The sequence below is a fragment of the Furipterus horrens genome, unplaced genomic scaffold, assembly GCF_987537825.1.
Source record: "Furipterus horrens unplaced genomic scaffold, mFurHor1.1.pri manual_scaffold_1, whole genome shotgun sequence".
In the NCBI taxonomy this organism is placed as follows: Eukaryota; Metazoa; Chordata; class Mammalia; order Chiroptera; family Furipteridae; genus Furipterus; species Furipterus horrens.
The window spans coordinates 194,217,597-194,238,304 of record NW_028327171.1 but is presented as its reverse complement, the minus strand read 5'-3'; the positions used below and the strand labels follow the sequence as shown (position 1 = coordinate 194,238,304).

The window sequence follows — 20,708 nt, the reverse complement described above, 5'->3', positions numbered from 1 at the left end:
CTTAATTTTAAATAAATCTTCAAGTGATGTTTTATTCTTGAAAAGCTTTAAACGTTATCCAGTGTAAATATTCAGTAAATATTATGATTATGTAAATTCTTTATCTTCCCCTTACTCCCAATTTCTTATAAAGAATACCTATTTCCTGAAAGGTACCTTGACAAGTAAGATTTTTCATTGTTTAGCCCAGTGAAATTTTGGGACCCACAGCTGAGTATCCATGAACAACATTTAGGAGTTCTAATTTCTTCCCAAATTCATCATCACTATTTATGATGGTGGCCTCCATTTTCAATTATTTTTGCTAACATATTTCCCCAAATAATAAGAATATGCCTTTCCTCATAAGGACAAGTAATGTCTTTCAGATTTATGTTATCTTGTTGATTAGACAGTTACTTTAAATTAATAATTTCTTGCCAATAAGGACTGCCTAAAAATTCCTACATTAAGAGTGATGAGTTTAGAGAAACAGTAAAGAACATTATTAAAAGGATATTTTAACAGGCAAAACAAATTGTTCACATCTACATCCTCCCTTTATTTCTAGAACTACATTTGTCCATTATCTCTGATCTTTACTTCTTAGTAGGTGAAGAAACAGTGCTTAGGCATTTTAAGAGAATATTTAATGTCACACAGAAAATTGATGGCAGAATATAAGAAAAAACTGTGCTCTATGCTAATATATATGTACACACACACACACATAACTTTGAAAAGTATGTATCTATAAATTACTAAAGGTTCAACTAAATTACTTTCTATGTCAGAATCCTGTGGGGAAGCTGAAAAACCAGTGCAGGGAGGCTGATATGCAAGTAGGGTCATAAAGAGGAAGAAAAGCCACCAAGCACAAGGATGTATTAGCTCAGCCTGTAATCCTGAACATAGTTCTTCCCCCAGTCATGCTGATGCCGTTTGGGGCGTTCTGACCTAGAAGCAATAATTTGACAATGTCACTTGGCTTACCTGGGCCTGATTTTGCCATGGCAACCTGAGCCTGACCTTTTTTTTATCTTTCTCAACATGTTTCCTGCTTTGAGCATCTGCTCTCTTTGAGATCCTTGTTTAGGTTTTTCCATCCCTAACTTGGCGAACTAAACTTGAAGATCTGTCCTGGAAATCTTAACCCTGGACTGGACCTTGACACTTGATAAATCAAGCCTTGGTAGAAATAAAGGCCCCCTTCCCTGGGCACTTTTGATTGCATAATGGCAAGCATTTCTACTCACACTACGAACCACTGCTGCCATTTATCGTTGAAAGCAATCTCATTGATGCATGAAGGACAACTTTCTCCCATGTGATTGATTGTTGTGACTGTGAATCTCACCAGATCAATGTCATCTCCTCTTCTGATAAAAGGCATTGCTCTACCTTTGCTCTTTATCACTTGAGACAATGCGAAGGTCAATCTCTAAGCAGATCATCTCTAATCGGAACATTCTGCTTCTCCATCTCTATTTCTAGCAAAGGTAGAAATTTCTTGGGAGCGATACTGACAGTGTTTTCCCCATTCAGCAACACACAAGCTATTAGTCACAGCTTGGACATCCCATTATAAGCCTGAAACACATAATTGCATGATTCTGATACTGTACAATGACCTCCTGGCTATGTTCAGATTTCAGAAGCCAGTTTTGCCATTAGTCATAAAATATCCGTTTGAGTTATTCATATTTTGTACAATATTCTAATATGTTTTCTCTGTGCAGTGTTTTTTTGAGCCTTAAGTAATTTACACAAATACTGGACACATTCAGAATTATGTATAAGCACATGATACATATTGTCTGGAGACATTTTGCCAATTTTATTAACAATACAAATTATGTGGAGGTCAAAGAAAAAATTTGTCAAGTGTTTCATATGGTAACTTTAGTTGTGTAAGAAAGATTTTAAAATATAGCTGGAAAGCTCACAATGGATGCTTGCAAAATTAGCCCTTCATTTCTACTCTACATCTTTGCAAAACAAGCATACATAGATGCAAAGAAAAACAGATTTGGATCAATTTGGAACTGTGCATCCACTGTGTCTTTTATTAAAGATGATCAACAAACCATGCTCTCGATTATAATTCATGTAGTTACAACTGTTCTTACATGGCTGAAATACAGTGACATTGTATCACAACTGCATTTAACTGATGCACCCAACATCTGAGCTTAGAGAAAAATGGGAATCTGTGAGAAACTAGCAATTTAAGTAGTGATAGTATTCCTACTGGCTATTCCATGTAATAAGTGTATGCCCTGGACATGAGCTGAGTTCATTTCTCTTGGTTGGCATCAGTACCTAAGCACCTCTCATAATGTAAGCTTGACATTGTGCTGAACATGATTCCAATGTTTTGAGATATGCATTACTTGTACAACACGGCCTTTTATATGCAAGCCAATGCCTTTAACTGATGCTTGACCAGGAACAGCCATCTGATGCTGTGCTAAAAGAAACAGTGTGGGGTGGATTTAGTGAGTCTAGGTAGGGTCCAAAATAGCCTTTTCCTTAAGTGTTTTTCAAGGTTTATTCTCACTATACACAATTTTCATCTCATGTAATGGCTTTAGAAACTAACCTTAAGACAGGATTCCACATGAAACATTACAAGTTTTCTCAAAGAGTTCTATGGTCCAAAATAAAATTAACAAAATATTGATAAAAAGGTAAATGGAAGAAACCTATAAAACTTGTATTATTTTAACTCTTATTCATGTTCTTGAGCTGAACAATAATGGTTTAAGGAGAAATAAACAATAAAGTTTGGTTGCTTATAGAGTACTTGAGCAAATTAATGATATTATAACACATACACACCAAAGAAGTTCTCACTCACAACTGCAGGACTTGCAAGATGAAATTATTATCTTCTAGGCTTAAATCAAACACAGCTTGCATTTTAGAAATACACAGCTGACATTTAGATGGGAATTAAACTTTCAGAGTCAATTCTGGGAAAAATAAGCCTTTGTGGGCTGCAGGCCATAAGACCTTGGGATTTCCTAGGCTTCCATAAAATTCCCTCTTTCTCAGAGGGAAGAACACAGAAGTTCTTCTTCTCCCAAGGGATTGCAGAATGCCACCCAAAGCCACTAATTCCCAAACCTGGACACCTAGAACTTCCGTTTTAGACAGTAAGAAAATAAGGCCTAATTGACTACAAAACAGTAAGGGAAAAGAAGCAGATTCTCAATGATTCAGTGTATGTATGCTGGTTTTTTTTTTAGAGGATTCTATCAGTCAGAGAGGCTATTGTATGCTGTGGTGAGTAAATGTCAGTAGATTAAAACAGCAATTTCTTACTCACATGGCAAGGCTAGTTTTCCCCTTCCAATGAAGGACATTGGGAAAATAGCAAGAGTGACAAGAAAAAAATATGTATATAAAAGAACAAAGTTTTCAATTAAAAGAAACTAAAGATTGTGATTAGGGACCCAACAGTAAACATTAGGAGACAAACCCTTCTAAATTCATGAGGTATGTAAACCGGTTGTTAGCCACCCTTTAAAGAGATATGATAATAAGTTGTCCAGACACCCAGAAAGGATGCATAGGTCATACAGGTATGTGATTGTGGGGCCGATGCTAATGATCATATGTATGGTGTTAAATCATACTGTCTCATAAGCATTAAAGTCCACATGCAGTATTCTTGCATGATTGGCATAATAGCAATTAAGTCCAAGAACTTATCAAGAACACTTTTTATATTATCCAATTCCTTTCATTCCTTTTACACCTACAAGCTTGGATACTGAGCTCTAGACATTTTAAATAAGGTTATAATAATTAGCCAATCCAAACAGATTTTCAACCCCAAGGAGCCACATAAAAAGTTAACATAGACCTAGGTCCCAAAGGATGTCCAGTCTAAGAATACCCCACTGCTCTCATCTGCCTGGGTGTAAAGTGAGCTCTGGCACCTCTGTAACCTCATGCTGACCTTCTGACACCAGAGATTTATGGATACAGACTGTTGACATTATCATCTCCTACGGATTGTTTCAGTTGTTTTTAAAAGATGTTCAGATTCCTACCAATCTTATTTAGGAGCATGGTGACATCCTTTTCAGAATAGAAGAGAAACTGATAAATTGGCACCAAACCTAGATCAACTGTTTTTATATACATTTTCCAATAATTTTCTGAATGTTTTCAGATCTGTAAATTTATTATTTATTCTTAAACATTCCATGTCCCTGGTCCTAATGATGTCAAGGTGATTAAGACCCAGAACCTGACCCCTAGAGATCTGACAGTCACGTGAGTGCTGTAGAGACATAAATAAAGAAATACAGTGCAATGTGGCAGTTATTGTGAGGAACTATCATGAAGGATACTGAAGATCTGCAGTAGCTCAGAGGAGAGGGTGATTAACTGTTTGAGGGGCGAGGAAAGGCCTCAAGGAGGAAAGGGGAGCAAGCCTGAGGAGTGGGGCACTGAGCATGCCCACGCGAGCTGAACACCTATAAAGGTGACAACAGAACAGGTCACATGGGCAGGCATAGCGGGAGTGTGGGAGTGGGTGGAGAAATTCTGGGCAGTGAAGCTGGTAGGACTTGAACAGCTGCGTATGTCCGTCTTTCCCAAAGGTGCGATGATGTGGAATCACTGTAGGATTTCAAATAAGGTTGCACCATCATGAGAGTTATTCTTTACATCCGGTTAACCCTGGGAAACCCTTCCTTTCTTTGACCCTGCGTAGCAGAACTTGTGAAGTGAACCTTTATGGGATTTTCCTAGCATTTGTATCCAATGATTTCTTGAGTGTGCCTAGAATTCAAGGGACAAGGCTGACAATATGATTGGCAAAAGTCACCTTCTGTTTCCATTTCTTCATTTGTTGGATACTATGCCTGGAGGGCCACTTTTGTTCCAGCCAATGGGCCATTGAGATTTTCTTTCAGTCTGAAAACTGAGTGTTTTCTATAACCAGAGTTCTTGTTTAACCAGTAACACTCACTGGTGATGAAGCATGACGCATCGTTAATATAGTGATAAAGTTCCCATTAGCAACAGGGCACTGGCTGCCAAATCTGAGGGTAGAAAGTTAAAAAAACAGAAGAAAGCAAGTGAAACCAACCCAGTATGGGTTGACAAAGACTTTTATTTTCACTGGCACTTTAAGGGAAAGTAGTCACAGAATCTTCATTAATAAATAGCCATTGCTCCATTGAGGCGAGGTAATGGTAGCGCCTCAGTATCTGCTATGGAGCAATTTGTAGCTGTCTTGGTGCTCTGAAAAGTGAATGAGTCGTTGCCTATCAAAGAAGAGGGAAAATTAGGCACTACGCTGTTGACAATTGAACTCTATAAATAACCTACAGTGAACATGAATAGAAGCATGCCTTCCTCTAGCTTTCAGTAGCCTCTCGACAGTGCGACAGTTGCTAGTTTTTTCAATAAACATGATGTCAATTATGCCTTTGATCCATCATGGCAAGTAGAACATTGAGTATCTTTTTCTTGGCACTTTCTATAACAATGCTTTTCTGTTTTATTTACATTATACTGACGCAAAGCAGCTGTCTGATCTGTAATCTATACGTTGCTTCAACATTCTTCTTTCTTCCTTAGTCCCAACAACTTTACTAGCAACAGCATTTTAGTCAGCTTCCAATTATAGGTAGAAATAGGAGGTTTGGAAGATGCTACAGATGATTTTCAAAACTCATTTAAACCAGCAACTTTAGTTTCTTTCCCAAACAGTGTTTTCCTAGAGCTGTAAACTATCCCCCAATTAATTGACTTAAGTTTCACATTCTTTTCCTTGCCCAGCCCCTTGTTTGGTTAAGGTACTAATGAGAGAAAAAAAGGGCCAAAAGGCAGGCAGGATTTAGAAAAATGGAGGAGCTACAAAGGCTCAAATGGAGAAAAACCGAATTTGGATGGTTGAGAGTTAACGACCCAGGAAACATTCCCCCTAAAGGATTTACTGTGTTCCTAGAGAAATGTAACTTGTCAGATTAAAAAGTAACAGGTATTAGCTTTGTAAGCGTATAGATGGAAAGCAAAGTGTTATCTGGAACACAGAGAATTAATGAGTACTAACAGAGCCAGCTCTAAGGCGCTGGTGGGTGACTGCATCCGTTTCCAGAATTCTGCTTTGTCATGAACTTAATTACCACCTTTCCCAATAACAGCTATTTTTTTCCTCCCTAGTTGCAGATATATTAAGTATAGTCATGCAGGTGTCATCAGTTCATCATTCATTAAAGACGCTGGTTCCTAGGAAGGAAGAGGGAAGAACATGTCGACCGCAAGCACTGAGTTATTTTGTGCATTCCACATGACGGTGGAAGGAAGAGGTATTGCGTCTTCTTCCAAATAGTTTCTAGTCTAAAAATCATCTTTTATCCAAGTGTAAACAAGCTTACTAGCTAGAAGCCTTTTCTCTCACCCAAGTTCTATATAAAATGTAAGCCAGAAAGCTTAAATTGAATCTCTATATTATTTCTTTATATATTACTTTTACATTTTTTAACGGAATGCTTACTGTTTATCTAAGAACACTTTTAAATTTATAATCTTCCAAAAAAAGAGGGGTATTTCCTCTTCTTCAAAGAAGCTTTTTAATACTGTATCCAAAATATCCTGGGAATTGGAGGGAGAAAAAGGAGAGTGGGGAGGGAGGAGGAGCCAAAGGAAAGAGCTAATGGTCAAAATGCATCCTTATAATAAAATGAGCTTCTTAATGGATGCTCACTACAGAAATAACATTAATTCAGTATTATGACTTTCACTAGAAAAATATGAATGTAATTTATCTTTTTAACTGTCAGCTGCATTTCTAAAGCTCCGAAGTCTGTAGCTTCCAGAGGCCTTTTGTCTTTCTGCCATGGCAGGGATATCTTGGACAGCTCTAAGAGCTTTCTAAGCGATCTTTCTCAAAATCCATTAGCTAATTCAAGGAACCTAATTAGAGCTGCCATTTTGATGGAGCATACTGAATGCTCAGTACAAACTAGTAACACCATCAATGTTTATTAGAAATTGCAAAACCCAAAGTGCTCCATTCCCTATGAATATTAATGGGAATACAGCGAACAAAATATTTATTAAAACATATGCTTAATAACATCAAGGTTTACAGACAGATATTGAAAGGGAGAGAGAGAGGCGCCCACTTGCATATGAAGGCATGTGCCCATGGACACACAATAAACCAAGATTGATATTTAAGCAGCATGTAATCATTATTTGTATGCCCCTCCCATTTGTCTGCCTTGGTTTTGCACCCTGGAATTCAGCAGCTCACAGCTAGGAAGACAGATGTAAGTCTAGAGAATTCTGAAGAAGGGAGTGGAGGCAGACATTTTTTTTTTTTTTTTTAACAGCTGCCGAGTAACACAGATTCTTGTCAGTGGAGAAGTATGTCTTGCTTCTCTAGAAAATCAGCAGCAAGATGATATCAGTACTTTCTACTGCCCGCTCAATGAGGGTGTTACCAAATTAATCCTAATAGCTATTATGCCATGTACCCGCCTCGGTGAGTTTCTGCCAGGACATGGTTCTGACTCAAGTGGTGCCTAAGGCTGGATGTAGCCCTGCTGTTATGCTGATTGGGGCCCAGCTGCCTATTCCAGTGCAGGTACAGACTCACACGCCCCTGCCAAAGCCCAGAGGACGGCTCTTCCTGGTCTTCTCTTGGGAGCAATTAAAGGACCTCTGTGACCTGTGACTGTCCAGCAGCTTTTACTATGAGTTATGGTTAAACTGTTGCCTCTTGTCTCTCTTTCTCTTTTATACCAACTTTTAAGAAGAATCATCTGTTGTCTCCTTTTGTCGTCTGCCATCCTCTCTTTCCGGCCGATGGCAATGTGGTTTGCACCCTCTCCTCTGCTGAGACTGCTCTCAGGAGGTTCACTCACACCCTCTCCTCTCTGCAGACTGGACAGTGACAGCAACTTCCTCGCCAGTCTCTCTTCTTTGTTTACTTCCTACTCTTTCAATTTCACTGTCCTTTTCCCTCAATGTCCTTCCCACTGTTCTCTAAACACAGGCCTTCTCTAGGATTCTCTACCTGCTTCTTGTGTATATCCTTCACTCTTGGGGATCCTGTTTACTCGAACGGCTTTGAGGATTATATCCCTCCTCATGTTCACTTATTTACTCATCCATCCATTCAACAGATGATTACTGGAGTGCCTCATGTGGGGCAGGTCCTGAACTCAGTCTGCCTACCTGAAGACACCCATCTCTACTGGTGACACCTCAAGGGAGCTCTAAGGACCATGCCCAGTCCCTGCACCTCGTTTGCACCTGAAATCTAACAACACCTAATACTCAACTTGCCCAGTAACAATCTCATCCCCTCTCCCCTAAAATCTACTTTCCCCCCTATATTCCTGGCTTTTTAATTGCTTCTCCACACTCATTAAGGTTTGAAACAATGATTGGCATTCAGAGTACAGACTCTGGAGTCAGACAGCCTGAGGTCAAACCCTGGTTCTGCCACTTCCCTTCTCCCTGCATTGGGGAAGTTATGTAACCTCTCTATCTACAGAGGGAGGATAACGTAGTAAGACCTCAGAGGGTTGTTTTGAGGATTAAATGAGCTATTACATTTAAAGCAGTTAGAATAGTGCCTGGCACATAATAAGATTCAATAAACAAGCTGCTACTGTTGTCAATATTATCTTATGTTATTGTGGACTTCTTTTCTCCCACATATTCTATATCCAGTCGGTTGTAATCAATTGCCTGTGGCAATGTGCCCTCCCATGTATTCTTTCTTCCATGAACCTAGTTCATATACTCATTGCAGGGATCATAATAACAGTTTGACAACTAGTCTCTCCATCCGACTCCACTCTAATCTGCTGCCAGATGAGACAAACTTCTGCTCACATAATTCTCCTGCTCTAGAAACCTCTCTGCTCTCTTCCCTTTGCCCCTACTTCCAACCCCAGTGATACTCTTACTGTTCCCTAAACTTACCCTCAGTTTTCACTCACCACCCCCTCCTGCAAGCCTGGGTCCATACTACCTCTTCTACCTGTAATCTTATGTTTAAACAATATAATTAAGATGATATTAATCTTTACTTTTTTTTAAAGTATATTTTATTGATTATGTTTACATTAGTCCCAATTTTTTTCCCTTTGCTCCCCTCCACCCGGTACCCACCTTGCCTTCAGCAATCCCATCCTCCTTAGTTCATGTCCATGGGTCACGCATATAAATTCCTTGGCTTCACCCTTTCCTACATAATTCTTAACTTCCCCCTGTCTATTTTGTACCAAACAATTATGCTTCTTAATCCCTGCACCATTTCCCCATTCCTCTCCCTTCCCCCTCCCAGTTGATAACCCTCCAGATAATCCCCATGCCTATGATTCTGTTCCTATTCTGGTTTGCTTAGTTGGATTTTGTTTTTATTGTTTAGATTCAGTTGTTGATAGTTGTGAGTTTATTGTCATTTTAATGTTCATAATTTTGATCTTCTTTTTCTTAAGTAAGTTCCTTTGACATTTCATATAATAATGGCCTGGTGATGATGAACTCCTTTAGCTTTACCTTGTGTGGGAAGCACTTCATCTGCCCTTCCATTCTAAATGATAGCTTTGCTGGCTAGAATAATCTTGGTTGTAGGTCCTTGCTTTTCATCACATTGAAAACTTCTTGCCAGTCCCTTCTTGCCTGCAAAGCGTCTTTTGAGAAATCAGCTGATAGTCCTATAGGCACCCCTTTGTAGGTAACTCTCTGCTTTTCTCTTGCTGCTTTTAAGTTCTCTCTTTATCTTGAACCTTTGGCATTTCAATTATGATGTGCCTTGGTGTGGTCCTCTTTGGGTCTAGCTTGTTTGGGACTCTGTGCTTTCTGGACTTGTATGTCTATTTCCTTCCCTAAATTTGTGAAGTTTCCCTTCATTATTTTTTTCACATAAGCTTTCAATTTCTTGCTCTTCCTCTTCTCCTTCCGGCACCCCTATGATTTGGATGTTGACATGTTTAAAGTTGTCCCAGAGGTTCCTAAGCCTCTTCTCATTTTTTTTTCAATTCTTGTTTCCTCATTCTGCACTGATTGATTGTTTTTTTCTTCCTTTTGGTCCAAATCTTGATTTGAACTTTGGTTTCCTTCCCTTCACCATTGGTTTTGTGTGGATTTTCCTTCGTTTCATTTAGCATTGCCTTCACTTCTTCCCTTATGTGTTTGTCGTACTTAAGCATATGTAAAGCGTGTGAGCATCTTTATCACCAGTGTTTTGAACTCAACATCTGTTAGGTTGGCTGTCTCCTCGTCTGTTAGGTTGGCTATCTCCTCATCACTTAGTTCTTCCACTGGAACCTTGATCTGTTCCCTCTTTTGGGCCATACTTCTCTGTCTCCTCATCTTGACAGGCTCCCGTGTTTGTTTGCCTTTGTGTCTTAGGTAGAGCTGTCAGCTCCTATTACGTTGTAAGGGGTGGAGCCTTAGGTATTCGTCAGTACAGGGCAATCTGTTTCACCATGTTGTGGCACTGTATGTGTGGGAGGGGTCTGAGAGGGAATAATGCTGCTTGCTCAGCACTCGCCCCTTTTCCAGGCACTTCTCCCACTTTTGTATGGGCCTGGTGCCTCTCTAGCTGTTGCCCTGGCCTTTGTTCCCAGAGTGGGTGGGTCTGTGGACATTCTATGACCATGGGGGCCCTTTAAACAAGTGGACACTGCTGAGACCAGCAGTTTCTGCCTCTTCCCCAACCCCCACTGGTTGGACAGTCAGAAGCAATGAGGTTGTATTTTCCCTGGCACTGGAACTATGAGCTGTGAGGTTTGGTCTGGTGCTGGGAGCGCTCCCCAGGTGTCCCTCCCGACTTTTTTAAATGTGTAACTGCACTTTCCGCTGGCCTGCCACTGCTGCTGCTGCCACTGCATCCTCTCCACCCCGGCTCCGCCCCTCCTACCTGCCTGGATGCGTATTTCTTTTTTATTTCTTTGTTTGCTGGACTTCCATGCAGCTTGATTTTCTGGAACTTCTGGTTGTCTCCTGTTTTATTCCTTCTTAGTTGTGGAGGGAGATGCAGCGTGTCTGTCTAGGCCTCCATCTTGGCCGGAAGTCTCTTAACCTTTACTTTTAAAACATCCACTGCCTTGTCATTACATGCAGACAAACTGTCAAACCACCTCTACTGGTTCACATGGTCTCTGCCCACAGCATTGGCCTCGGTTTCCCTTTCCCCCTCATCACGGACCATTCTCTACTGTGTTTAGCAGTTTCTTTCTTGCTTTCCCCTGGTTCCTTGGACAGCCCAAGCTTGTCACAGCCCCGGGGAGTCTGTCACTGCTTTTCCTTCCTCCTAAAACACTCTGACTCAAGTGTTTCAAGGCATGCTCTTCCTCGTTAGGGAGCCTTCTCCAGCCACCCCATCTGAAGACCCTTCAAGCCACTTCCTAGCCAGTCAGTCTGCTTGTTTCCTTTGTAGCACTGATCACTCCATGCACACATCTTAATTACCTATTTGTTCACTTCTCTCCATCTGCTTCCTCCACAAGAAGGAAACATGTGTGAGACTGGGACCATCTATGTCCTGCTCACAGCTGTCTGTCCAGGGTCAGTGCCTGGCACATTCACTAAAGAAATGACTGTCTGCCTGTGAAATCCTTCAAGAGTCTTATATTCATTCAGCAAGCATTTATTGAACAGCTATTATTCACTAGAACTGCTCTATGCCCTGATTATTTATGGGAGTACAAGACACACACCTTGTGGCCTTATGTTCCGGTGGGGGAGTGAGACAATACACAAACCAATGGAAAAAGATATTAACAAGTGGTGCCACTAGATTCTTAAAATATAATGTGGTGATAAAATAGTGGCTGGGTAGCTACTTTAGACTGAGTAATATTTTAAGCTAAGGTCTAAATTACTGAAAATATTTAAAGCCAATACCCTACTGAGGGGTGAGTGTCATGAGTTAAAGGGACAGAAAGAAAGTGCTGTGAATGGAGCTAATGCTCATGGATGTAGTGGTAAGTGACAAGATCAAGTGGACAGGCAAGGCTGAGATTTGTGGGACCTTGTAAGATCTTTGTATTTTATTCTGTTTAAAATGAGATGATATTAGAAGACATCAAGCCAGGAAGAAGCATGATCTAATTTAACTATTTACGACACAACTCTGGCTTTTCTGGAGAAGATTGAATAGAGGGTGTTGCAGAAGTGCAAGTGAGAACTTACAGTAGGCTGGCCACAGGGGTACTCGTGAAGATGGAGATGAATAGCTGAATTCGGAAGGATTTTGTCCCAAGCGCAGCCTATTACATGAACTTTTCCTAGCAGAAAACAGTCTTCCCTGCCTTGGGATCCTCATGGTACTTTGTATTTTTACTATGGCCCTTACTTTCCTCTTCAATCATTCATATGTTTTATATAGTTTAAATCTCTGTTTAATCCCCAGCCACTAGTGGCTAAGCAATATGAGGAGTTTAATCATTCTTGTGTCTTCTGTGGAACTTGGTACAGCGCCCTCGCCTAGGATGTAGTCCATAAACACATTTCTGTGGGAGTTGAAAACAAGAAAGTGATTTCAGAAAGTGTGCCTGGAGAGGTGGGAAGGAAGAGGAAGAAACAGTGTAAGGGTGAGGAAGGGTACGTGCACAAGCGTAATTATGGGAGAAGGTGTAGGGCCAAACCACTTGGCACCACCTCAAGCTGCTGCCACCTGGAGAATGCTTCCTTTCTGTATTTCTCTTTCCCAGGCTCATAAGCTGAACACTACGAGTATATCCATAATGGTTTGGGGCAAGCTACTTTGCTATTCCTAGGTGTTGCACAGATAGCTCAGTATTTAAAGACATTTCTATGTGTTTTTGACATTCTCTCCACTGCATCACAGATTCAAGGCCTTCTCTTTTCAGCTAGCTATGGCTGAACATCTTGGTGCCATCCACTCCCACATGGATTGTCTAACGAAGCAGCGATGCACTTGGCTTATTAATGTTCATGGAAGAGATGTGTGCTGAGATGGTGTTATCAGAAACCTTTTCTATGCTATTTCATACTAAATATAGCATGCACACTTCCAGGTGAAACTGTCCGGAAACTGAGCTAACGCTTTAGAGGAGGTAGGCTGGCACCATTTGCTGACCTTTAGCTTTGAATTAAATTTAGCTCCTCATCCTCATTAGAATCTAACTGCCAAATAGCACTCTGCTCTGATTAATAAAGTTTTCTAATAAGCATATCACTTTCTAGCACTCTGCCGAGGTAGCTGAAATCTTGAGCAGGGCTAAAAGAACTGCCAAGTGGACATATTACATTCCCTATCCAGTAATATCAAAAGCATCCCCCTTGTTGTTAAGTCAAGCCCAGCGCTGGGTGGAAGAGAATAGACTATGAGGTTACTATGGGAGTGGGGGCTGGGAAGAGCAGAGGACAAAGAGGGAAGAATTGAAAAAACCGTAATAGAATACCAATAAAAAGTGATTAAAACAAAGAAAAAGAAATGGGACAAAGTCAATGCTTAAGAAGTCAGTCCCACAGAAGACTTAGAAACCATGAACAGTAGCCACTCAATCCAATGCTCTAGTTCAGCGATTTTTAACCAGTGTGCTGCAAGAATTCTTAAAACATGCAATACCTGACTATTTGTCAGGGGCACTGACCTCTTTTCTCATAAGACTGTCAAATAAGAAAATGACAAAAGCCAACACAACAATAGCTGTCTGGTGGGAATGAATCAAAATTAAACCTATTTTTTTTTGTCAGATTGGCAAAAATATATATATATATATACTTCTGGTGTGCCGTGGAGTATTAATAATTAGTTTATGTGTGCCATAACACAAAAAAGGTTTACAAGCACTGCTCTGGGCTAATTTAGACTCTGACAACCCCCTTTCTGAAATGCTCCAATTAATAATTCCAGGAAAATCTGGCTGGACCTAGTAAAGGGACTTACGGGCTATGGGAAAAAGACATAAAGGTAGGTGGGTTTTTTTGTTGTTTGTTTGTTTTTTCCCTCAGGGTACTTGAGGAGCCCTCAGCACCTACCCATTGTCTCCAGGCTGATGCCAGAAATTTAACCTTGGTCTTCCCCCAAGGCTTTGCCCTCCATTAAAGTGCAGATGGTGCTGAATGTCTGCCTCTGTAAGACAGCATTGTGAGTTAATGCTTTGTGGAGAAGTGTTGATACCAGGAAAGAAAGTTGCAGAAGCTGAGGGACTTGGTGTCCTGGTGAGGGGCTGGGTGTAGTGGAGTGAGGTTCCCCAAATTAAACCTCTCCTTTCTCTACATTCCTCTCCAAGCCTAGTGCTGTGTGGGATATTCATGGTACTGAAGACCAGTCATTGATGGACAAAAGGAATTTACTGAATGCCTACTGTATACAGGGTGCTGTCCTTTGCATGAGAATTCAAGAAGAAAATTATGACATTTCCCTCAAAGAAACCAAAAAAGCTATTCTCATGCATATAATTTCCCTTTTCATCTGTTGCATGAACACGTGCCTCCTTGTAAATGCACGTGTAGGTCAGCAATGGTAACGGTAGTTCAGGGTGATAAGGTGGGTACTGTTTCCCGTACTAGGGTGCTCTATACTGAAATCTCAGGGACTATAATAATGGAATTCCTCCTCTGACCTCCCTAGACACAAGAGCAAGAAAGAGAGTCTAACATCTTGTGCTTTTAAAAGTGTTTTTACTGAGCAAGAGTAGGACAACAAGAGAAGACGTCTGTTTACCTCTAGAATGCTTTGCAGCTGTAGCCATTTTATTGCTTTTTGTTAAAACCAATACCTCTAGTTTCTTCACTCAAGACATTTAGACATATTCCACAACAGTGCACTTCAGGGCAACTGAACTATTAAAAGAGGATTCATACAGTTGAGGTATGACTCAAATTTTGTGGGAGACAGCAGCTACAGTGGCAAAAAGAGTGAACCTATAAAAAATTCAGAAGTAATGTTTCCAACCACATCCTCTACTCTGTGCCGAAGAGAATATTCATGGAGTTGTTCTAAAAACCTACAAGCCAGACTCAGAGTCAGTGTGCTTATTTGCTCATAAAATATTTTAGATAACTAATTACGTAATAACCTGAAGCATATTCCTTGTTGTGTAAAGTGGGGAATGCAGGTAAAGTGCAAAAGCAAATGTTTGCAGAGTTCAGGATGAAGTCCTACATCAGGGCTTCAGGGTAAAGGCTTGAAACCTTGCAATTTGGCAAACAAAAGGCCAGACATATAGTTACTGAGTTTTGTTTGAAGTGCATCTTTATATAACCAATGTGGCAACCGCCCACAAAAAAAAAAAAAAAAAAAAAAAGTGAAGAAACACTATTGCCATGGGTGAGCAACAGATGTTTTCAGTATACCACTGGAATACACAGGCAAAGGTTAATATTTCTGAGAGAAAAACAACCCATTAATGCTGTAACTACAAGATAACGTGAATCACAGGGCATGATTAGGAGATGAACTTTTCAGCCAATAAGTTTGATAAATGTTTCCTAAGTCTTATAAGGAGATAAAATGGTTCCTGTGGGACTCAAAATCAAAACTTCACTTTCAAAATTGTTTGCACACTTTAACTCCAATCAGAGGATAATGCAAAATTCATTCATGATAAAGGAAAAAGAGACCACATGGAGATGATCCAGTACAGGAATAATCATGCTGTGCATATAAAACATTTTGAAACCCAACAGAGGTCCAATAGATGTGGCATCAGAACTTCCCATTGCACACGCTGTGCTGTAGTTCAGTGCGTGGAAGAGTTACAGGCTACTCAGAAATGCATGCACTGAGGGTAGTGATTGAAAACAAATGGAGTGAGAAGCCTAGTTAACATGGCTTTTCCTCCCGTGATTCTTTAAAAAAAAAGGAAACGTCATCATTCCGCCTAATGCATTTGTTAGAAAAATGTTAAATTAAGTCATTTGCAGTCCAAATGAACAAATTGCAGGTCTGCCTAGGTGCACTGGTGGCTCACCCTACACGCGCTCCAACGTGTAGTCTGGCTGAAGAGATAGCTAATTGACGATTGTTCCTTCTCCTGCTTGTCCATTAGGATAAATCCAGCTTGTGGACACTGAACCTTTCAAAGACAAAGAACTGCATTAATTTCATAGTTCTAGAGTGCTTAATAAATCTGACACTGGTGGTTTTTTTTGTATTTTTTTTTTTCCTTTTAGACTACTTGACAACCACTGTGATCACAAGTTTTCAGAGAATCTATTTTCCTGTGTAAAATTAACAGCAATAAAACAAGCTAAATGGACTATGACCAAGTCAGAGCTTGTCACATCATGGAATTGCAAAACAAATCCTGCAAGCATATTGGAGAGGATTTGCATTATACACGTAAATTCAAAACGCAGCTCTGAATCAGAGGCATTCATTTAATATCAAAACAAACACAATGCTACTTCATTTGCAGAAGCAAACAGTTTGCCTATCACCGAGGAGCAGCCCTGGGTGGTCGAGGCTTCTCACAGTAAAAATGCCCAGGACTTTTTCTTTCTTAGGCTGGCATTTGTATTGAATCAAGTAAGTTCTTCATAATTTTTCTCTTCTAATGGATTTTCCCCCCATATATGTTTGCAAGGGGGAAGAAAAGCAAAGGGCAGCAAAACCAGCCTTAAGTGCTTGGCAAATGATCTTCCTGAATCTGGACCTCATAAATCCTACAAAATGTGATATTTCAACAATAGGCTGGAAAAGCTTTTCTCTCTGCAATGATGAAGCCTGGCTTCAAAATTTATAGTTTCATCTCAGAAATGGACTATAAAAAGAGATTGACTTAGCTGTCTATCAACTAAGTCTGACAATAGCAAATAAGGTGGGAGCCTTCAATGTCAAATATATATTGAATATTAAAATTCTCAGATTAAACATTGCAAAGGGGTTTCCTTTGCAACACATGCTAATGGGAGTGGTGATAGATGGAGCCTGGGTTGTCATAGCAATGTCCAGACCCTGATGTGACATTTCTTTCATTATCTGCTATGAGGGTCTTGTTTTTCTAATACCATCTATTCAAAGGGATGCTGTTCTGATAGGGGTAAGGATGTGTCAATTAAAACAAGATCCAAATAGATGCGGCTTAGTTTAGTGCATAAAAGAGCCAGGTGTATAATCATTCATTTTTGTCAACTTGGGTATAAAAGCCTGTATCCTAATACATCTTGATAAACCCAAATAGATTTTTTAAAATTTAAAAATATGTTTATTGATTTTAGAGAGAGGAAAGGGGAGAAGAGAGAGAAAAACATTAATGTGAGAGAGAAACATTGATTGGTTGCCTCCCATATGTGCCTTGACCAGGGATCAAACTGGACACCTAGGTATGTGCTCTGACTGGCGATCAGTCCCCCAACCTTTTGCTGTGTGAGACAACGCTCCGGCCAGGGAGCCACATTGGCCAGCGTAATCCAAACAGATTTCTTGAGGGAGAAAACAGAGGTTGATTAAAATAACTATCCCTCCTGGTAATGGAACAGAGCTGAGGTAAAATGAAAACTTCTAATGGTAATTGGGAACAAGCATGAGTTTCCATAAAGATGTTTAAACTTACTAGTGAGTTAAGAAGTTTAAGATAAAATGATAAGGTACTGTTTTTCAGCAATAAAATTGGCAAAGATTAAAGGAAGAAAAAAAGATAATAGTCAATGCTGTCAGGTATGGGGTGAAATGAGTTTTTACCCACGTTGCTGGAAGATGCATTATTTGCTTCAATTTTTCTGGGAAATTGTTGGCAATGTGTTTCAATCCCTTAATGCATCATTTACCTTCTAGAAATCATAAGAAAATAATCTAAGCTGTATAGCAAGATATATGCACAAAGATGCTTGTCAAAGAGCAATTTATAACAGTGGAAACTTTGAAATACCCTAAATGTCTACCATTAAGGAAAGGCTACATAAATTAATATATAGTTATACAATGATGTTTTATGTAACCATTCAAAGTGAGGGTTTTAAAAAGATTAATTTGCACAGAAAAAGGTCACAGTATAATGGTAAAAATGCAAGATACCCAAATTTATATATGTATATAAATATTATATATCTATATAAATGTGTGAGCACTATGCACACACAAATTTTATATACAGTGACAGACACACATGAGACTGGAAGAAGTACTCTAAAATGTTAAAGATGGTCAGCTCTGGATTGTGGAATGATTGGTAATTAGATTTTTGTTTTTCGCTTTAGCTTATTTAACATAATTATTATGGAAAATTTAGAAAAAAACATATATATTTAAATGACAAAAATATAAAAAGAAGATATATAACATTGGAGCCAGAACTAACTAGACTAGGGAAGAAATTTAATATTTATTAACTTGGTGATATGGGATTTCTCTTCTATCAGATAGATATAGCTTCCTTTTCTTCCTTATTAAGAAGAAAGGTTGTATTGAAGATTAAATGAGACAGTGTATGTGAAAGTGCTGTGTAACCCATAAGGAAAGCTGCAGATATTAGTTGCTTTAAATTTAACATAGAAGCCAGGTGGCTAAAGACAAATACTGTATGATCTCACCTACAACAGGAACCTAACGAACAAAACAAACTAACGAGCAAAAGAGAATCAGAGGCATGGAAACAAGGGACAGACTGACAGTGACCAGAGGGGAGGGGGGAGGGGAAGAAGGGGAGAAAGAAGGATCTAGTCAAGGAACATGTATAAATGACCCATGGACAGGGACAACAGGGTGGGGATTGACTGTGGGGGGGTGGGCAGTAGAGAGCAACGGGGTTGGGGGGGAATTGGGACAAGTGTAATAGAACGGCAATAAAAAAGTTTAACATAGAGTAAGGGAGCATTTCATGGGGGACATAAGAGGCTGAAGACTATGTTTCCAAAAATATAATTTGGTAGTGGAGGGTTCATTTAGACTTAACAAAGAAAAGGATATTTCCCCACTCATAAGATGGCAGACTGAATTGCAAATATAAAAATATATACACAAAGTAATATATTGAGAAATGCATAGGAAAGAAGCATTTCAGTTAGTGCATGCTACCTTCCTGTTGAATTTTATTTTGGCTCCTACTAACAATGTAAGATATCAGCAACATTAATGAGTGAAGCGTGTCCTGTCAGGCAGCAGTGAACCAGCAGTGTATAAACAATTTGGTATTGTAAAATACTCTAATGGAGCTTAATAAGAGAGGCAACATTTATACACTACAGGGCTGAGACAAGATGTGACATCTACCATAACACAGAATCTCATTACTTTGTTGGTTGTCTGAATCATAAATAGAATTTTAAGTTTGTTTGTATTTTTCATAACTGACCCATGAAGAATTAACCTGTGATTTGAAAGGTAGGATATTGCAATGGGTAATATGCTAAATTTATTAAAGCAGTCCTCTTTTTATTAATGGGAAAAGGAGAGTTTGTAGAGGTCTGGCAGTTGAAAAGTATCATGGGAGATCATTACAGTGGGAAGCTCTATGGGGATTATATGTGCAGTGGGAAAACTATCATGGGAGACTACCTAACCCAGAGCTATTTCATGAGCTTTTTAAGGTGTTGCTGGCATTTGTAAAAAGGTCTGGCCCCAATGGGTCACTTTAGCTTTCATTTTTGGTCATTCTTTATTTTTTAATTATTTTTTAATTTTTGGTTATTAGTTGTCATTCTCTCTAAACCAGGTGACTACCCATTTCTGTCCCTGTCTTTTTCCTGTATGCAACTTCCCATAGTCTCATTTGTCTCCCTTCTCCCTTCTGAGAGTTTGTCTCCCTTCTTCCTTCTGAGAGTTACAGACTCCTAGGACTGGAAGGGATATCTAGAACTCACTCTTCTCTCTATTTATTTGACTGACCATAAATACTCCAGGTTGATTATCCAAGGTTTCAAATGATGTCTTACAGAACCTGAGAGCTATGAGGACCATTTTTCAGCATCTTGTTTTGCCCTATGCGGCTTCTGCTTCTGGGAATCAAGTAAGTTTTAAGAATAGAGAATTATTATTCCTTGGGAAGGTAATAGGTAAAGTCTTGACATGTTATTAAGTTATGACATAAATTATGATTATATCATCACATATTATGTGATCCAAAATATTTATCTCATAAACTCAATATAATGGCCACTATGTACCCTAAAAACAAAACTTCCCTTTTTTAACAATGGACAAAATTTAACCTATATTATTTTATTGATTCTTGGAAATGTATATATCTTGGCTCTAATTTTAATAAAACCAGGACAACTTTGAAAGACACTCAAGAGGAAGTGTGTGTGTAAGTTCAGAGGTTTAGTTTTTTTTCATAACTTTCTGTGACTTCAAGAGCTGAGTAGACAACTGAAATTACACAGTTTACATATCCTGCATTACCAGCATAGAATAACAATATGCACTAATCTACTTACAGTTTTCATAAAACAGCACAGGAAAAAGAAAATCAAATACAAAGACTATAGAAGCCCTGCTGGCTAAAGGGAAGCCAAGCTAAACAAAAGGGCCCTCAGACAGAGACCAACGTTGCTCTTTTTGTTCTAAGTAGGCTGAGTAGGCCCTGTTCCCTATGAATGTGTATCACTGGGTTAGTGATGCTTTTGTAAAGAGGGTTTGACAACAATGGAGAGTCTCCTGCTGGCTAAACAAAAAGTGACAACTCCATTTGAAAACTGTCCCTAGGTATATTTTATGTGCAGAAATTATCTGTGACAGTCCCCATCAAAATAGAGTTTTATTTCACTCGGAATGGAAATGGACAATACAATAGGTTACCTTGAATGTTATCATTTTGTTCAATTAA

At 39.3% G+C, this 20,708-nt stretch overlaps 1 protein-coding gene across 1 annotated transcript in view; it reads right to left on the bottom strand.

Annotated features, from left to right (window-relative positions):
* The window catches only part of PARD3B (par-3 family cell polarity regulator beta), a 966,908-nt gene that overhangs the window by 104,418 nt on the left and 841,782 nt on the right, over positions 1-20,708 (bottom strand). The gene's annotated exons all lie outside the window — the stretch shown is intronic.